This window comes from Anolis carolinensis, chromosome 4, assembly GCF_035594765.1.
Source record: "Anolis carolinensis isolate JA03-04 chromosome 4, rAnoCar3.1.pri, whole genome shotgun sequence".
Lineage (NCBI taxonomy): Eukaryota > Metazoa > Chordata > Lepidosauria > Squamata > Dactyloidae > Anolis > Anolis carolinensis.
The window spans coordinates 150,006,068-150,020,943 of NC_085844.1; the positions used below are offsets into that span (position 1 = coordinate 150,006,068).

The 14,876-nt window shown below is 38.7% G+C and overlaps 1 long non-coding RNA gene across 1 annotated transcript; it reads left to right on the forward strand.

Annotated features, from left to right (window-relative positions):
* Positions 1-773: 773 nt before the first annotated feature.
* On the forward strand, positions 774-10,718 carry LOC134298309 (uncharacterized). The gene is made up of 4 exons (XR_010005322.1): positions 774-1,341; positions 2,290-2,351; positions 2,628-2,844; positions 6,910-10,718. It is a non-coding gene; the product is annotated as an uncharacterized LOC134298309 (long non-coding RNA).
* Positions 10,719-14,876: the final 4,158 nt, after the last annotated feature.

Consider the following 14,876-nt stretch of genomic DNA (forward strand, 5'->3'; position numbering starts at 1 on the left):
GCATCTTTTAATAGCCTGGGAAAACTACAATTGTATTGGACTACAATTCCCAGAATACACATACATCATGGCCAGTAACCATTCAGGCTGAGAAGCTTTTTGGACTTTTTGCAGAAAAAGTAACCTTTCCATGTTACAATTGTTTATTGTTTTCTGTGCAAATTTCCCAAGTTGGCCACTTAAAAAGAGGGAAGATACCACCCCAAGAAATGACAAAAGAACACATATTTCAATAAAAATTTGCATATGCTAATTTACATGCTGTTATTACTTTTGAAACAATGATTTTAAAGAGAAATGCAACAGATCTCAAAATATGCATAGTCTCCAACGTTTTGCTGATAAAAATCAGGACACATGTTGTGGAGTCCCAGCAGTGTGGAGTCAAAAGAGTGAGGCTAGGCAAAAAAAGGGCAAAAGTTATTAATGAAGAAGAATTAAGAAAATTACCATATTAAGCAGAGAAAGGCTAGAATTTATAGTAGCAAAAAAGTGGATAGGAAAATATCAACTAACCTGAAATGTGGTATGGAAAATAGTTCTATGGACTACTAAAATGTTAGCTGCAAAGAGATACAAATGAATGAATGGATCACTAAGGTGTTGTGTGGTTGGTTTCTGGGCTGTATGCTCATGTTCTAGCAGAATTTTCTCCTGATGTTTCGCCTGCATCTGTGGCTAGCATTTTCTCCCGATGATCCTCTGAAGATGCCAGCCACAGATGCAGGCAAAACATCAGGAGTAAATGCTGCTAGAACACGCCCATACAGCCCAGAAACCACACAACACTCTAGATCTCAGATCAGTTTAGGAAGGGCAAATTGACATCCCTCTTCTCTCCTCTTTCCTACTGAGTTAATTGAGTAGACCTGAATGAGCAGAGTAGCAGAATAGCAGTAGACCTGAACGAGCAGAGCAGTGTTGGGAGCATAATAGTAGTTGAAAGAATATTTGAAAATGTTTGAATGATGGGTGGAAAATTGGTTTCCTAAGTCTCCTGAAAAAAATACTGGGTTAGCAAGAATATTTGCAACTCAGGATTTATTCTGTGCAAAAAAAAATAGTGTTATTTTTGTGTGCAGAAAACAGCCTTTTCTGTATAGAAAACAAGTGCCATGCACAAAATGAGAACATTTCTGCACAGGAAAAAAGACACCTGTGTTTCTTACGAAGTCCTGACAGATGGATATGCTTTCACATAGCAGCGAACAAAAGGGCAATATGATTAAGCATTTCCTATAAGAATTGGATTTCCGAAGATTTACATCGCTGAATCACTGCTTTCTATCACTGCCTGAGGAGACCCTTCAAAGGCCAAGCTTCTCCAATGCCAGCAGAGAGGTAAGTCTGTCGTATTCAAGACACACACACATTGTATCCTACAGAAACAATGGATTACTTCCAAATTTATTACTTTTACACAAATAGCTTTGTGTCAGTTAAAAGAGAATCTGTAAAACTGTAGAAAACCAACATTATAAACACAACAAATGGTCTGATGGAAATGTTACTGCCTTATCTTTTTCATTGAACTTCTCTTCTGGCAAAAATACATGCTTTTGCTCAATGCAGATTTTTTGAGCTAGACTAATAGCAAAGTGATTAGGCTTTATAGGGGTTGGGAAAAAGAATTCATATTCACTTTGACTGAAAAGAGAGACTCCAGAATCTACATTATTCACAGTTGATTAGACTAAGAAAAGCATTTCTCAGACATTTCTGAGTGCGACATATTGCGAACTCTATTCTGCTGCCAGGCTCCAAATGGCAATTAACTGTCTTAAGCTGCATATGAAACCCAATATGAGCCACAGTTACAAGAGCATTGTGTGTGAATCAAATTATGCTATCTTGAGTTTGAAAAATTTAGAAATAATTGCCAATAAGTATTCATGTATGGCCCAGTTTTTTGAAACAAGTTATTGTAATTACTACTCGTGTCAGGAGTACGTGTGGCTGATTTTATGAGATCTGATGCATTTAAAGAGGCTGCCTGAAGAGTTGTTGGTTTACTTTGGAGGGAAAGAAAGTTCATAGATTCGTATTCAAGTGTGTGTTTGTGTGTATGTAAACTCAAAGGTCAAACAGTATTAACATTTCTACCATTAGAAATAATGTCTGAAAAAATAGGAGATAATATAATGGTTGAACCCAAGAGAAATGCAACAAATAGATAAAATAAGAGGATATGTTAATACAATGTTATTGTTCGGTAGAATGCATTGGTAGATATGTCTTGGTAAAATCCAGTGTGACTAAGAGGGAAGACAATTTCTTATCCCACTGCAGCCCCCTCTATGTTGTGGAAAAACCGTTTTGGAAGCCTTAGGAAGACCCCAAAGAGGAAAGAGGTAGGAAGTGCTATTTGAACCACAACGTTTGATTTAACTCTATATTATCATTGCATGGAACCTTCATGACATTTTATACATGGTATATATTTTGGGCCATTGGGTAGTAACCATATTCCAGTCACAATTGTATAAGTGAAGTTTAACCATTACACATACAGTTGTGCATTTGTGGGTGGTGCATAAATGTTTGTCTATGCATTCAGGGATGCACAGAATGAATTTAGCATCCAGATCAATAGAAATAATAGTAACACTCTATTTTGCTTTGCTCAGAGCTCACCTGAAACACTATGTACAGTTTTGGGCACCTGAATTCAAGAAAGAGATCAACAAGGTAGAAAGTGTACAGAGAAGGCTCGCCAAAATGGTACAAGGTCTTGAAACAAAACCCTAAGCAGGAAGACTAAATAAGCTGGGTATATTTAGAAGGAAGAAGAGAAGACTGAGATGTGGTATGGTAGCCATCTCTAAGTATCCAAATGGATATCAGGTAGGATATCAGGTAAGCAAGCAAGTTTTCTACTGTTCCAGAGACAAGAACATGAACTAATGGGTACAAGTTACACCAAAAGAGATTCAACCTAAACATTAAAAGAACTTCTTGGTAACAAGAACTGGTGCAGAATGCAGTGGATTGTCCATCTTTAAGATCTTTAAGAAGAAGTTGGATGGGTATCCCTCAGGATTGTTTTAGCTGTCAATTCCTGAATAACAGAATAAGCCTAAGCCTGAATAACAAGATTACTCTTAAGCAACTATTCACTTAATTATCTTCCACCTTTTCTCATCTGTTGTAATAACATAGGACAAAAATGGGTAAAATAAGTGCCCCCCCCCCCCCCCGGCTTTGGAACGCTCTCCCTTGGGAAATCAGACAAGCCACAACATTGGCCACCTTTCACAAGGATTTGAAAACCTGGTTGTTTCAGCTTGCTTTTAACAACACCTAGTCCCTTGTCACATTTGCCCAGTCCCTATGTTCCAGAAGATTATGCTACTATCTCACTTTATCCTATACCCGGCCCTATCTATGCTGCTTGTACTATCCCATGCCTTTGCCCTGTCCTTGTATACCCTGACCACACCCATTGAACTATGGCAATTTCTCTGCATTGTCTATTTGACTATTGTCTATTTGCATTGACTATTTGATATTCTTATGTTTTAGTGAAACTGTTTTTAACTATTTTGTTACTTTTATTGTTTTTTTATCTATGTTTTATTTTGATGGATCATTTGTATTAGTATCTAGGGGCATTGGCCCCATGTATAAGCCCCTCCGAGTCCCATTTGGGAGATGGTGGCAAGTTATAATAATAATAATAATAATAATAATAATAATAATAATAATAATACAGGGTGGCAGTCCTACCGTTTCACATTATATTCAAGGGAGTCATTGTGACGAACCTAAGCCTATGTTTCAGGTCCTGCATGATTATGCTTTGGAGTATTTTTATGTTTAAGAATACTTACAGCCAAATACCTTACAGTTCAGCAAAAAACAGGAAACTACAGACATTTAGATCTTTTCTCAAAGGGTCAAAATGGAGGGACATAGGAGCAGCTTGGGTTGGCAATAGGCCTGCTTATATTTTGGCTTATTAAAACCAAGCAAGTTCAGTGGCCAATAAACATCTATATATATAAAAGAGTGATAGCATCACGGCAATTCACAAAACAACAAAAGTACAGGCCCCCCAACCTCAAAATTTGACAACACAACCCATCATCCACGCCTCAAGGTTGATACAACAAAAAGAAAAGAAAAATAAAGTCCTAATTAGAGGGAGAGCAATACTTTTTTTTATCCAATTGCTGCCAGTTTAGAGGGCTAATCTCTGCCCACTTGGTTGCCTAGCAACCATGGGACAGCCAGGTTTCAGTTAGGGGACAGGCAGATTTAGGCCTCACTTAGACTTCTTCCACAGATTATCTAATTTGCACTGGATTATATGGCAGTGTAGACTCAAGGCCCTTCCACACAGCTATATAACCCATTTATAATCTTATATTATCTGTTTTGCACTGGATTATCTTGACTCCACACTACCATATGATCCACTTCAGTGTGCATTTTATACAGCTGTGAAGAAGGAGCCTCATATAATCCAGTTCTGAACAGATAATATAAGATTAGAAATATACAGTAGAGTCTCACTTATCCAACGTAAACAGGCCGGCAGGATAAGTGAATATGTTGGATAATAAGAAGGGATTCAGGAAAAGCCAATTAAACATCAAATTAGGTAATCGTTATACAAATTAAGCACCAAAATATCATATTATACAACAAATTTGACAGAAAAAGTTGTTCTATGCGCAGTAATGCTATGTAGTATTTACAGTAGAGTCTCACTTATCCAACGTTCTGGATTATCCAACGCATTTTTGTAGTCAATGCTTTCAATATATCATGATATTTTGGTGCTAAATTCATAAATACAGTAATTACTATAAGCATTACTGTGTACTGAACTACTTTTTCTGACAAATTTGTTGTCTAACATGATGTTTTGGTGCTTAATTTGTAAAATCATAACTTAATTTGATGTTTAATAGGGTTATCCTTAATTCCTCATTATCCAACATATTCGCTTATCCAACGTTCTGCCGGCCCGTTTATGTTGGATAAGTGAGACACTACTGTACTGTATTTACAAATTTACCACTAAAATATCACAATGAATTTAAAACACTGACTACAAAAACATTGATTATGAAAAGGCAGACTGCGTTGGATAATCCAGAACATTGTATAAGCGAATGTTGGATAAGTGAGATTCTTCTTTAATATGAAATAATTACTGGGATAGAATAATGCAGAACAATATAATCTCTAAAACCAGGACAGTAAATAAACAGGGGAATTCCACACAGGAAACAATCAGGGCCAGCTAACACCTCCCAACAAAGTATTCCTATCATCAAAGTCTGGAAAATCCTCTGTTTTCTCAGGGCCACAGACAGTAGAAGCACATAAAATATCGCAAACAACACCACTCTGAAAACAAGGGAATTCCAGACAGGAAACAATCAGGGCCAGCTAATACCTCCCAACAAAAAATTCACTCAGGGAGGAAACAGCCAGGCTTTAAAGCTGCAAGGCCATTACATCCTAATCATTTTTCCTAATTGCAGCATTCATACTTGCCTCCAACAAACAAAAAAAACCAATCAGAAATATTGTATATTCACAACCTTTAGGAAATAATATCCCCTGATGGCGCAGCGTGTTAAAGCGCTGAGCTGCTGAACTTCTGGACCGAAAGGCCACAGGTTTGAATTGGGGGAGCGGAGAGAGCCCCCACTGTTAGCCCCAGCTTCTGCCAACCCAGAAGTTCAAAAACATGCAAATGTGAGTGCATCAATAGGTACTGCTCCGGCGGGAAGGTAACGCCGCTCCATGCAGTCATCCCACATGACTTTGGAGGAGTCTACGGACAACGCCGGCTCTTCGGCTTAGAAATGGAGATGAGCACCAACCTCCAGAATAAGACACGACTGGACTTAATGTCTGGGGAAAACCTTTACCCTTTACCTTAACTACCACCAATTCCTCAATACTTTATTTCCCATACCACCAGACTTTGCCACAGCAACGCGTGGCCGGGCACAGCTAGTCATCTATAAATGTGTGCATGTGTTTGTAGAACCATGGGAGCATTAAGGAGTATATTTACACTATAGATCTATGCATGCTTACCTGGGCGTAAATCCTACTACATACTGTTTACTCCTGTGTGTTGTGCAATAAACTGTATCATGATAGTACAGTATTTGTCATCATGTGTGCGATAAAAGTTTTAAACCTGCAAGGATGTAGACCTATCATCACTACCAGGGAAAATGAGGTCTTTGCCTCAGGCACTGATTTTCAAATATCATAAAAGGGAAACCTCATGTGCCAAAATAATTTGGCTGCCTTTGGATGCTATGTTCTTTGACTTGGAGCAGGGAGTGTACAGTTTGCTGTTCTGCCTCTGGCAGAATAATACCTTGAACCAGCCCTACCACCATGTTACTGTAAGCAATTAAGTATGAGATTATTCAGTTATATTTTTTAGAACTACAGAAGAAGGAAGGAAGGAAGGAAGGAAGGAAGGAAGGAAGGAAGGAGGGAGGGAGGGAGGGAGGGAGGGAGGGAGGGAGGAAGAGAGAGAGAGAGAGAGAGAGAGAGAGAGAGAGAGAGGGAGGGAGGGAGAGGGGGGAGATGAATTCACAACTTATTAAATAAAGAATTTAGAAAATACACTATTTTGCTCTTGGAGTCTCTTTGGTCTTTCCTCTGCTGGACTCAGTTATTGCCTTCCTGTTAAAAAGACACAATATCTGCCCTCTAGTAATTGTTAATATTGTATCTCTCATCCCTGTTCCCTGAAGTAGCATGTTTATTTTTTAATATACAGCTTCCAATACTTTGGAAATGTCAGTCTCCATGAACATATTACAAAATGTCTGCAAACATTTGTATTTCTAGCAAAGGCTGCATCTCAAATGTTTTATTTCCCTTGCATGAGATAAATTAACAGTTTGCTTGTTTTCTGCTTTACAGTTGAAGAGCCCTTGGTATACAAAGCAACCATAAAGATGTCTGAAACAGAAGAATAGAATTATAGTTGCAAAAAAAGAAAATGAATCTCTAAAGAAGAAAAGCAAGGGGAAGAGACAAATGTTCTAATCTTACCTTCATCATAATCTTATTAGCATTTCTCAGGGAGAGAAGTTCAAGTATCAGTCTATATTCTTATGAAGCTGTCTCATAAATATGTCAAGTGCAAAGTATAGTTATTTTAATAGTCTGTGTTGGTGGGCCATCCTGGATTTAATTAAGAGACAACTAGTGTATGAAATATGGCATGAAAGGACCAGACTAAATGGAGAAATGGTTTATTGCAGCTCCAAATTAGGGGGCACAGACTTAATGATGATCTGGTCTCAGAAATCCTACTTAAACTTAATTAATACCGATGGTAGCAGGCCTGCCAAGGGAGGAGCAAAAGATAGAGGCACACAGGAGAAATTAATGGCTTAAGCTAGCATGTGATTTTTATCAAGAGATCTGCATTAGTTCAAACAGCACTCTGTTATTTATGGAAAGAAATCTTACTGAGTTCCTGCCCTGCTTCCAGCACTGAAGTAAAATTCATTATGTGCTATTTAGGTTGCTTTACTGAAGCTTGCCACATTGTGTTGTTGTTGTTGTTGTTTATTCATCCAGTAACTTCTGACTCTTTGTGACCTCATGGACCAGCCCACACCAGAGCTCCCAGTTGGCCATTGCCACCCCCAGCTCCTTCAAGGTCAAGCCAGTCCCTTCAAGGATACCATCCATACAGCTTGCCCTTGGTCGGCCCCTCTTCCCTTTTCCTTCCATTTCTCCCAGCATCATTATCTTCTCCAAGCTTTCCTGTCTTTTCATTATGTGGCCAAAGTACTTCATCTTTGCCTCTAATATCCCCTCCAGTGAGCAGTCGGGCATTATTTCCTGGAGTATGGACTGGTTGGATCTTCTTGTGGTCCAAGGCACTTTCAGAATTTTCCTTCCATACCACAGTTCAAAAGTGTCTATCTTCCTTCACTCGGCCTTCCTTATGGTCCAGTTCTTGCATCCATAGGTTACCACATGTGTATATTACATAGGTTACTGTAGTCTTCCTGCATTGTAGATCATTGGGAGGGAAGACCAAAGACCTCTCACATGTTCTCTGAGAAGAGTATAACTGTTTTTTTGTTCCAGGAGACAAAAAAGATGGATGTGAGGACAATTGTGCTTGTGGAAAGAGCTTGATTAAGTTCTCTCACTGCCTCAGTCTTATAGACAGCATCTCCTAGAAGCCTTCAGCCAGTTTAGTATTCATCAATACTTGCTAGGCAATTGTTAGAATTGCAATCCAAAGACAGTGGGGGCTAGAGGCTTCCATGTCAATAGAGTGGTGAATTACCTTCAGGTTTTAGTTTTAACATTAAAAGAACTATCAGAGGTATTGGATCTATTTGGAGAATGGTTTCCGCACCTTAGATAGCGCATTGACAGTTTGGACTAACATCCCGAATGGATTCATTGCCCACTACCAGTGATCTCTAGTAACTTCCAAATGGATGTATTCCAAATGATGGTCTCTGCTGAAAACATTTTTTAAAAATCCAGTATTTCTGCACAGAAAACTACTTTGCCACTTAACTATGGCACTGCAATATATTGCATCTCTTCACCAATTTGAGCTGCTACAAAAAATGAGCAGGCTGACATTGAAACAGGAAAATATAGTTTTATCCAACATGAGAAAGAAAAAGGATCTGATCTGAGGTGAACCTGCCCTCAATCCTTTTAAGCATCTCATCCCTTCATCAAAAGCTGCTCCTATGGCTTAGCCTTGGGACAGTATGGTACGGTGCAGAAGGCTGGGGTAGAGAGCATAAGTAACAAGCAGACACCACAGCATATGTGAATACAAGCATTTCCCACTAAAGCTGAGCTGAGTAACAATATACTTGTGACACCCCTATCTTTTCCTCTTCCCACAAACACAATTGTCCCCACATCCATCCTGGAACAAAAAACAATTATACTCTTCTCAGAGAACATGTCTTTGGTCTTCCCTCCCAATGATCTACAATGCAGGAAGACCTTCTGTTACCCTCTTGTATAGAGCTGTCTATGTGTTGTATAGAGCTGTCTATCCTGAGATGGGAGAAAAATTGAAGTCTGTTCCCCACCTCAGCAATTTATAGCAACATTGTCGCGACAGACACCACTTCCAACTTAACAATTCTATTTAAAATTGCAGGGGAAGGAAGTCTTTCTGCAACCATGGCAGAAATTTGTATTAGGATTTAGGAGAATGTTTTGAGTATAATATGTTAATTATGTGTGCAAATATGTAATGTGTAGATGTGATAGATATGCTTATGCTGCATATTATACCCTCACACTTTTCATCATCATCATCATCATCATCATTTAATTACTTATTAATCGCCCTCCATCCACGATGCTCTAGGCGATTTACAAGATAAAATTGTAAAGGATAAAAATACATACATACAAATATTAATAAAATTAACATAGATTAAAAGCTCTAGTAAAGAGCCAGGTCTTTCACAGATGAAAACCAGGATACATATGGCCAAGTAGCATCAGAGTATAGCCAAGACAGCAAAAGTTATTAATGAGGAAAAGAACATAAACTAGGATAGGTTGTAGCAGTTTACTTTTGCCTAAGCTTTCTGGGATGGGCAAGATTTCACCCACTTTTCTCTCCACACCTAACTAGAATGAGTCCAAACTACTTTTGTACTTTAACTCTGTTTTAAGCAATTGCAATATGCTGAGGACTAAGGGGAAAACATGGGCAGAGGAGAAAGACTGACTACTTTTGAAGCAGTTCTACTTTTGACAATTGTAGATTGTGGCATATGTGCAATAGAATGTTTTGTGTGTTGATGTGCACTTGTTTGTGTAACATATGTGGAAATACTTATCCATGAGAGTGCGAGTTTTGGCAGCCCACCCAACATTCTACATCACTTTCATTCTCAGGAATGTTTTCCATCTCTGCACTAAGACTAGTCACTTGCAGACATGGGCCCATTTGCCCATTGTATTAGGCTCCCGTCTCCCAGTTTCAGCATAGAGCCCTTCCTGCGATGCAGATCAATTTTTGGCTGGGCTTTGTACTGAAAGAGGAGAGGAAGCAGTGCACACCACCAAGACAGAAACTTGGGAGCCTTCCCATGTTGCCTTCCCAGCAATGAAGAGAAGCTGGGAAGTGATGCTTCACTCCATGGGATGGGGGGCATGTTAAGGTGTGCTATGTGGGGCATGGAGTGATGGTTTCTTCATGCCCCCCACCAGGAGCCCATGGATTCACCACAATGCAGGACAAATCCATGGGCTAAGATTAAATGAAAAGGCCCCATCTACATTGATCACTTATGTGGTTTCAAACCAATACTGAAGAAAGTGTTTTCACTGTGCAGATGATTACATAGGAAATCCTGGAACCAGTTTGAGGCCTGGATGGAGATGACACAAATCACAGAGCACAGTTGCATATTAAGGGTTTTCTTTCACATGCTGTTGTGATTGTTTGTTGTCTGGATGCCACAGTCTGAAATTAGCAGCAAATTGCATTAAATGGTCAGTGTAGATAGGGTCTCCAACTCCCTAAATAATGTGAATCATATTTAGAACTACAGATGACTGTTGATTCCTCTTTTTCCCACATCCAGATCTTTGAATTTTGGTAAATTTAGATAAACAGAAATTCTCATTCAATCCTACTTTGATCATGTGTATCAGTTTTCATATTGACTTCTAAGTAATTATGTTCCCAACAAATAAACAGAATGTGGAGCAGGCCTCACTTTGTTTGATTATAATATGAATATAAGTTTCTAAGAATAGAGACCTTAAGATGCCTACAAAGGAAGAAGTAGTGAGCAGAGAGACTTCTGTGTATTTTCGTTTCTTTTTCCTCTCCATACTCTGCCTCTAGTTTTAGGAAGACAAGAGCACAAACAGTGGGTATGAATCTCCATAATACTTTCAGATCTGCCAAAGCCCCTTGGTCTTTGCCTGGACCTCCATGGGACTTCTTCTAAGCACAAACTTCAGAGGCCAACATTCTTTTGAGATTAATATGCCTCAGAAGCAGTTGAAACACTGAAATCTTTGAATGCTGTTGTGGCTCATATACATTTCAAACCAGACTAAAATAAAAGAAACCCACGTGTTAGAAGCCCTGGTCTAGCGGCTATTAAATTAACAGGAAATCTTCTTTAAGGGCTCAGTCCTACAGGAGGTAGGCACCCTGTTGGATTGTGCTTTGCTTTGGGCTTGCGATGTATACAGATTGAGTAAAAAAGCTGGTTCAGTCCTCAGTTGTACATTCCTGCTTGATATTGCTGTTTTGTTATTTGATGTCACTGTGACTCTTGAAAGATTTTGACAGTCATCACATCAGCATTACTTGCTCCCTGGTGCATTGAGTGTTAGACTAGGGAACTTACCTAATGGTTTCACAATGCATCACAGCAAATCCACACCCCTGCTGTCAGGGGAGGGGCGTGGGGAACCCATTGTCTCACATCACCAGACATACCTGGGACCCCATCTCATGCAGAGAAGACCACACGGGAAGCCTCCCATGTTGCTGTGGAAGCGACATGTTCTACTTCCTCACCCGTTTCATCATGGAGCCTGTGTCAGTTAATGGGGAGAACAAGTGGCAAACGGCAGGCAAAATAGTCCATCTGATGAGATCTTAGGGCATTAGGAAACCCAGTTCGAATCACTGCTTTGCTAGGGAAACCCACTGGGTGACTTTGGGTAAGGCACACTCTCTCAGGCCCAGAGGAAGGCAAAGCCAAACTTTCTCTGAACAAATTCTGCTATGAAAATCTTGATATTAGAGTTGCCATAAAAATAACTGAAGGCTTGCAGCAATCACAACAAAATACAAGCAATGAATTATAGGGAGGTGTTTTGTGAGAATGCCAATTATATATTGCTGGCAGTAGAGGAGTACTTTTGAAAAATAAAATAATTTTATTTCAATAGGTAGGCAGTACTACTTCTGGTTGTTGCTGGCTTCTGGTTTCCCATCCTCCTTGTCTCATTTCTACATGTGGTCCTCCAAGGGTATTCTGGTAGAAAATGACAGTCACACGCACACATACAAATATACCAACAAAAATACCAGTTGAAGCTACTATTCTCTTCCACAACAAAAATGCTATGGAACAATAATGTGTCATGAGAATTTGGAGAGAAAGTACAGTTATTGCCAAAAGAAATGTATTTTTCCTACACAGAAGGCATCTGAAAATTAACTGAAAATCAGTAGTGCAACTGTCTGTTGGAAGCACCCCACCTGATTTTGCATAAAACATCTTTCATTAAAAACCTTTAGTTCTCAAAATTCTATCTGAATTTTTAAAAAGCCTTTGCCTGCTGGCAGAACAGTATGGAGGGAGACCAGGAAGAGCATTCCACATTGATATGGGCACAAATTTCTTTTACATGCAACGAATAAACTACTGTATATAATAACACTATCTCTGCACATCATAATAATCTACCATGGGGATAAATTAAAGATTCTGTTTTCCTCAGTTTTTTGTGTTGTTTTGTTTCTGTTTTGTTTTTTGAAAGGGGAAGGAGAAAGCTCTTTCTCAACAATGGAGTCATTAGTTTGTTGCACACTTTTTAAGTTGTTGTGTTGTGTCAAGTAGGATTCAGATTGTCATCCTTTCACAGTTCAAAAGGAAAAAAGGAAAATCCCTCGCTTTCCACAATTTTTCCTCAGCAGCAAAATGTGCATTTTGGAGGTTGTTTTAAGCACATTTAATAAAATGCATAAACTAGGGAATGTGACAACTATTGCCTTCCTGGTTGCACAATTACCTAGCTCTGTATTTTATTTTGCATTTCTGTACAAAATTGTGGTGCCATCCTTTAGAAAAATCCCAACAATAAATCCTTAGGAAGCAGCCCATGCTTGCTTTCAGCAATTGGGAGTTTTGCACAAATCACATTTCTAGTTTAGTGAAATTATGGAAAACATAACATAAGAGTACATATGCAGAAAAATTTGGCATCTCAATGTCACGCTGGGGTTGAGATCTCTTGAGAGGTGAGAAATGTTTGCAGTAATCTCATCATAGCGAGATGATCACATTGGAGAAAAAACTCAGAAGTGAAATTCTTTCACTTTCCTGCAACTTGACTTTCTCCCATAGACCCAAATGGCAGAACCATATATACAGACCATCACTGCAGCGAGCCCTTTGTAAGTAATGCCGCTTATGCATAGCATGTGAAAAAATTGCACACGAATAATTCTGGATCACTCATTTTTAGCATCAAATTGCAAAGGAATTTTAAAGCCTGAAGTGCTACTTTAGTAGCAGGTATCAATTCAATAGGCTGAAACAGTGTGATCCAACCCGTGGCCCACCAATTCATTTATTTATTTATTTTGGTCCTTGCCCTTCTTACTGGAAAAAAGTCTTTTACCCTTCTTACTGCTTTAAGTTTTTAAGGATTCATTTTCTTTCTGGAATGTCTCTGGCCCTCACATTCCGATATTTAAGTTTGATTAGCCCTCGGGTAATTAAAGGTTGGACTACACTGGGCTAAAACATAACAAGAGATCAAAGTTACATGATATTGTGATTTGAAAATACACACATATAATCAAAACCTGGAAGTACCATCCAATTCTCGTGTATCTCCATGTAATTCCTTCCTGTTTCCAAATGCTGGCATTGCACGTCATCATGGATGGTATACATCAGCATGATCAGCTGTTCAGGGGGCCACTACCATGCCTAATGTGTCTCAAAGACATATTTCTTCTTTTATTTCAAAATGGGCTGACTTTCTGAGGATTTTTTTTTTGGGGGGGGGGAGAAGATATGTGCAGGGAAGCTTCATAATTTGGAGTGGGGAAGCACTTAATTTTTCATTGACTTTGACCACTTTATTTCAGAGGTACAAAAAAATAAAATCACACACACACACACAATTTTTAGAGCTCTGGGAGCTTAAGGTTAATTCAAGAACTGTACTTTGCCCACCCTGGCATACAGAGATTCTGTAATGGTTTGAGATCATGAAGTTCCTGATTCTGAGAACTACCAGCTCTCATTCAAAGTTGCCTCAATCCAGGAGATAGCTATGTACTGCAGTGCACAGCATATACAGTCAGCCCTCCACATTCCCTGGAGTTAGGGGTGTAGGACCCCTGTGAAAGTGGAAAAACCTCAAAAAATTTAAAACCTGAGAGAACACCTCTTTAGAAATCTCTAGGTATGGAAGTGTGGCAAGCTTTAAAATAAATACTTTAATAAATAGCTTTAATAAAATCTATTTCAAGATAATTATGAATAGGCATGGAAGGAGGTTTAAAAAACATGGAAAGATGGCAATGGATTCAATTATCTTGGTTAGGAAGGATAGCTGTGCTAAAAATGATGATTTTAGTGAAAATGCTGATTCTATTTCAAAATTTACAAATAGTTAAGGGAGTGAAGTTTTTTGAGAAATTGAGAAAGAATCTGGTCAACTTTATATGGAATGGGGAAAAGACTAGACCTGCATATAGAAATCTAACATAGAGGATTAGTGCTTCCAGATCTTAGATACTATTATGAAGCCATGGGCTTTAACTGATTGAAGGACTGGATAAAATTAGAAAATCAAGCTTTACTTAGTTTACAGGGGTATAATTTAAGATTTGGCTGGCATGTCTACTTATGGTATGGAAAAGATAAGACTAACAAAGATTTAAGAGCTAGCTTTTTAGGGATGTGAAATAGATACAAGGAAAGGATGAAGCAAAAAATCCTTTTATGGCTGCATTCTCATGAAGCAGTGTTAAAACCAACATATAATGAGGAATTGAGAAGTTATAGGGAACAGCTGAAGAAAAAGGACAATAGAAATTAAAAATGAGAGAAGAGTTAGTGAATAATGACTGGTTTCATTATTATCAACTACAGGATATATTTAGG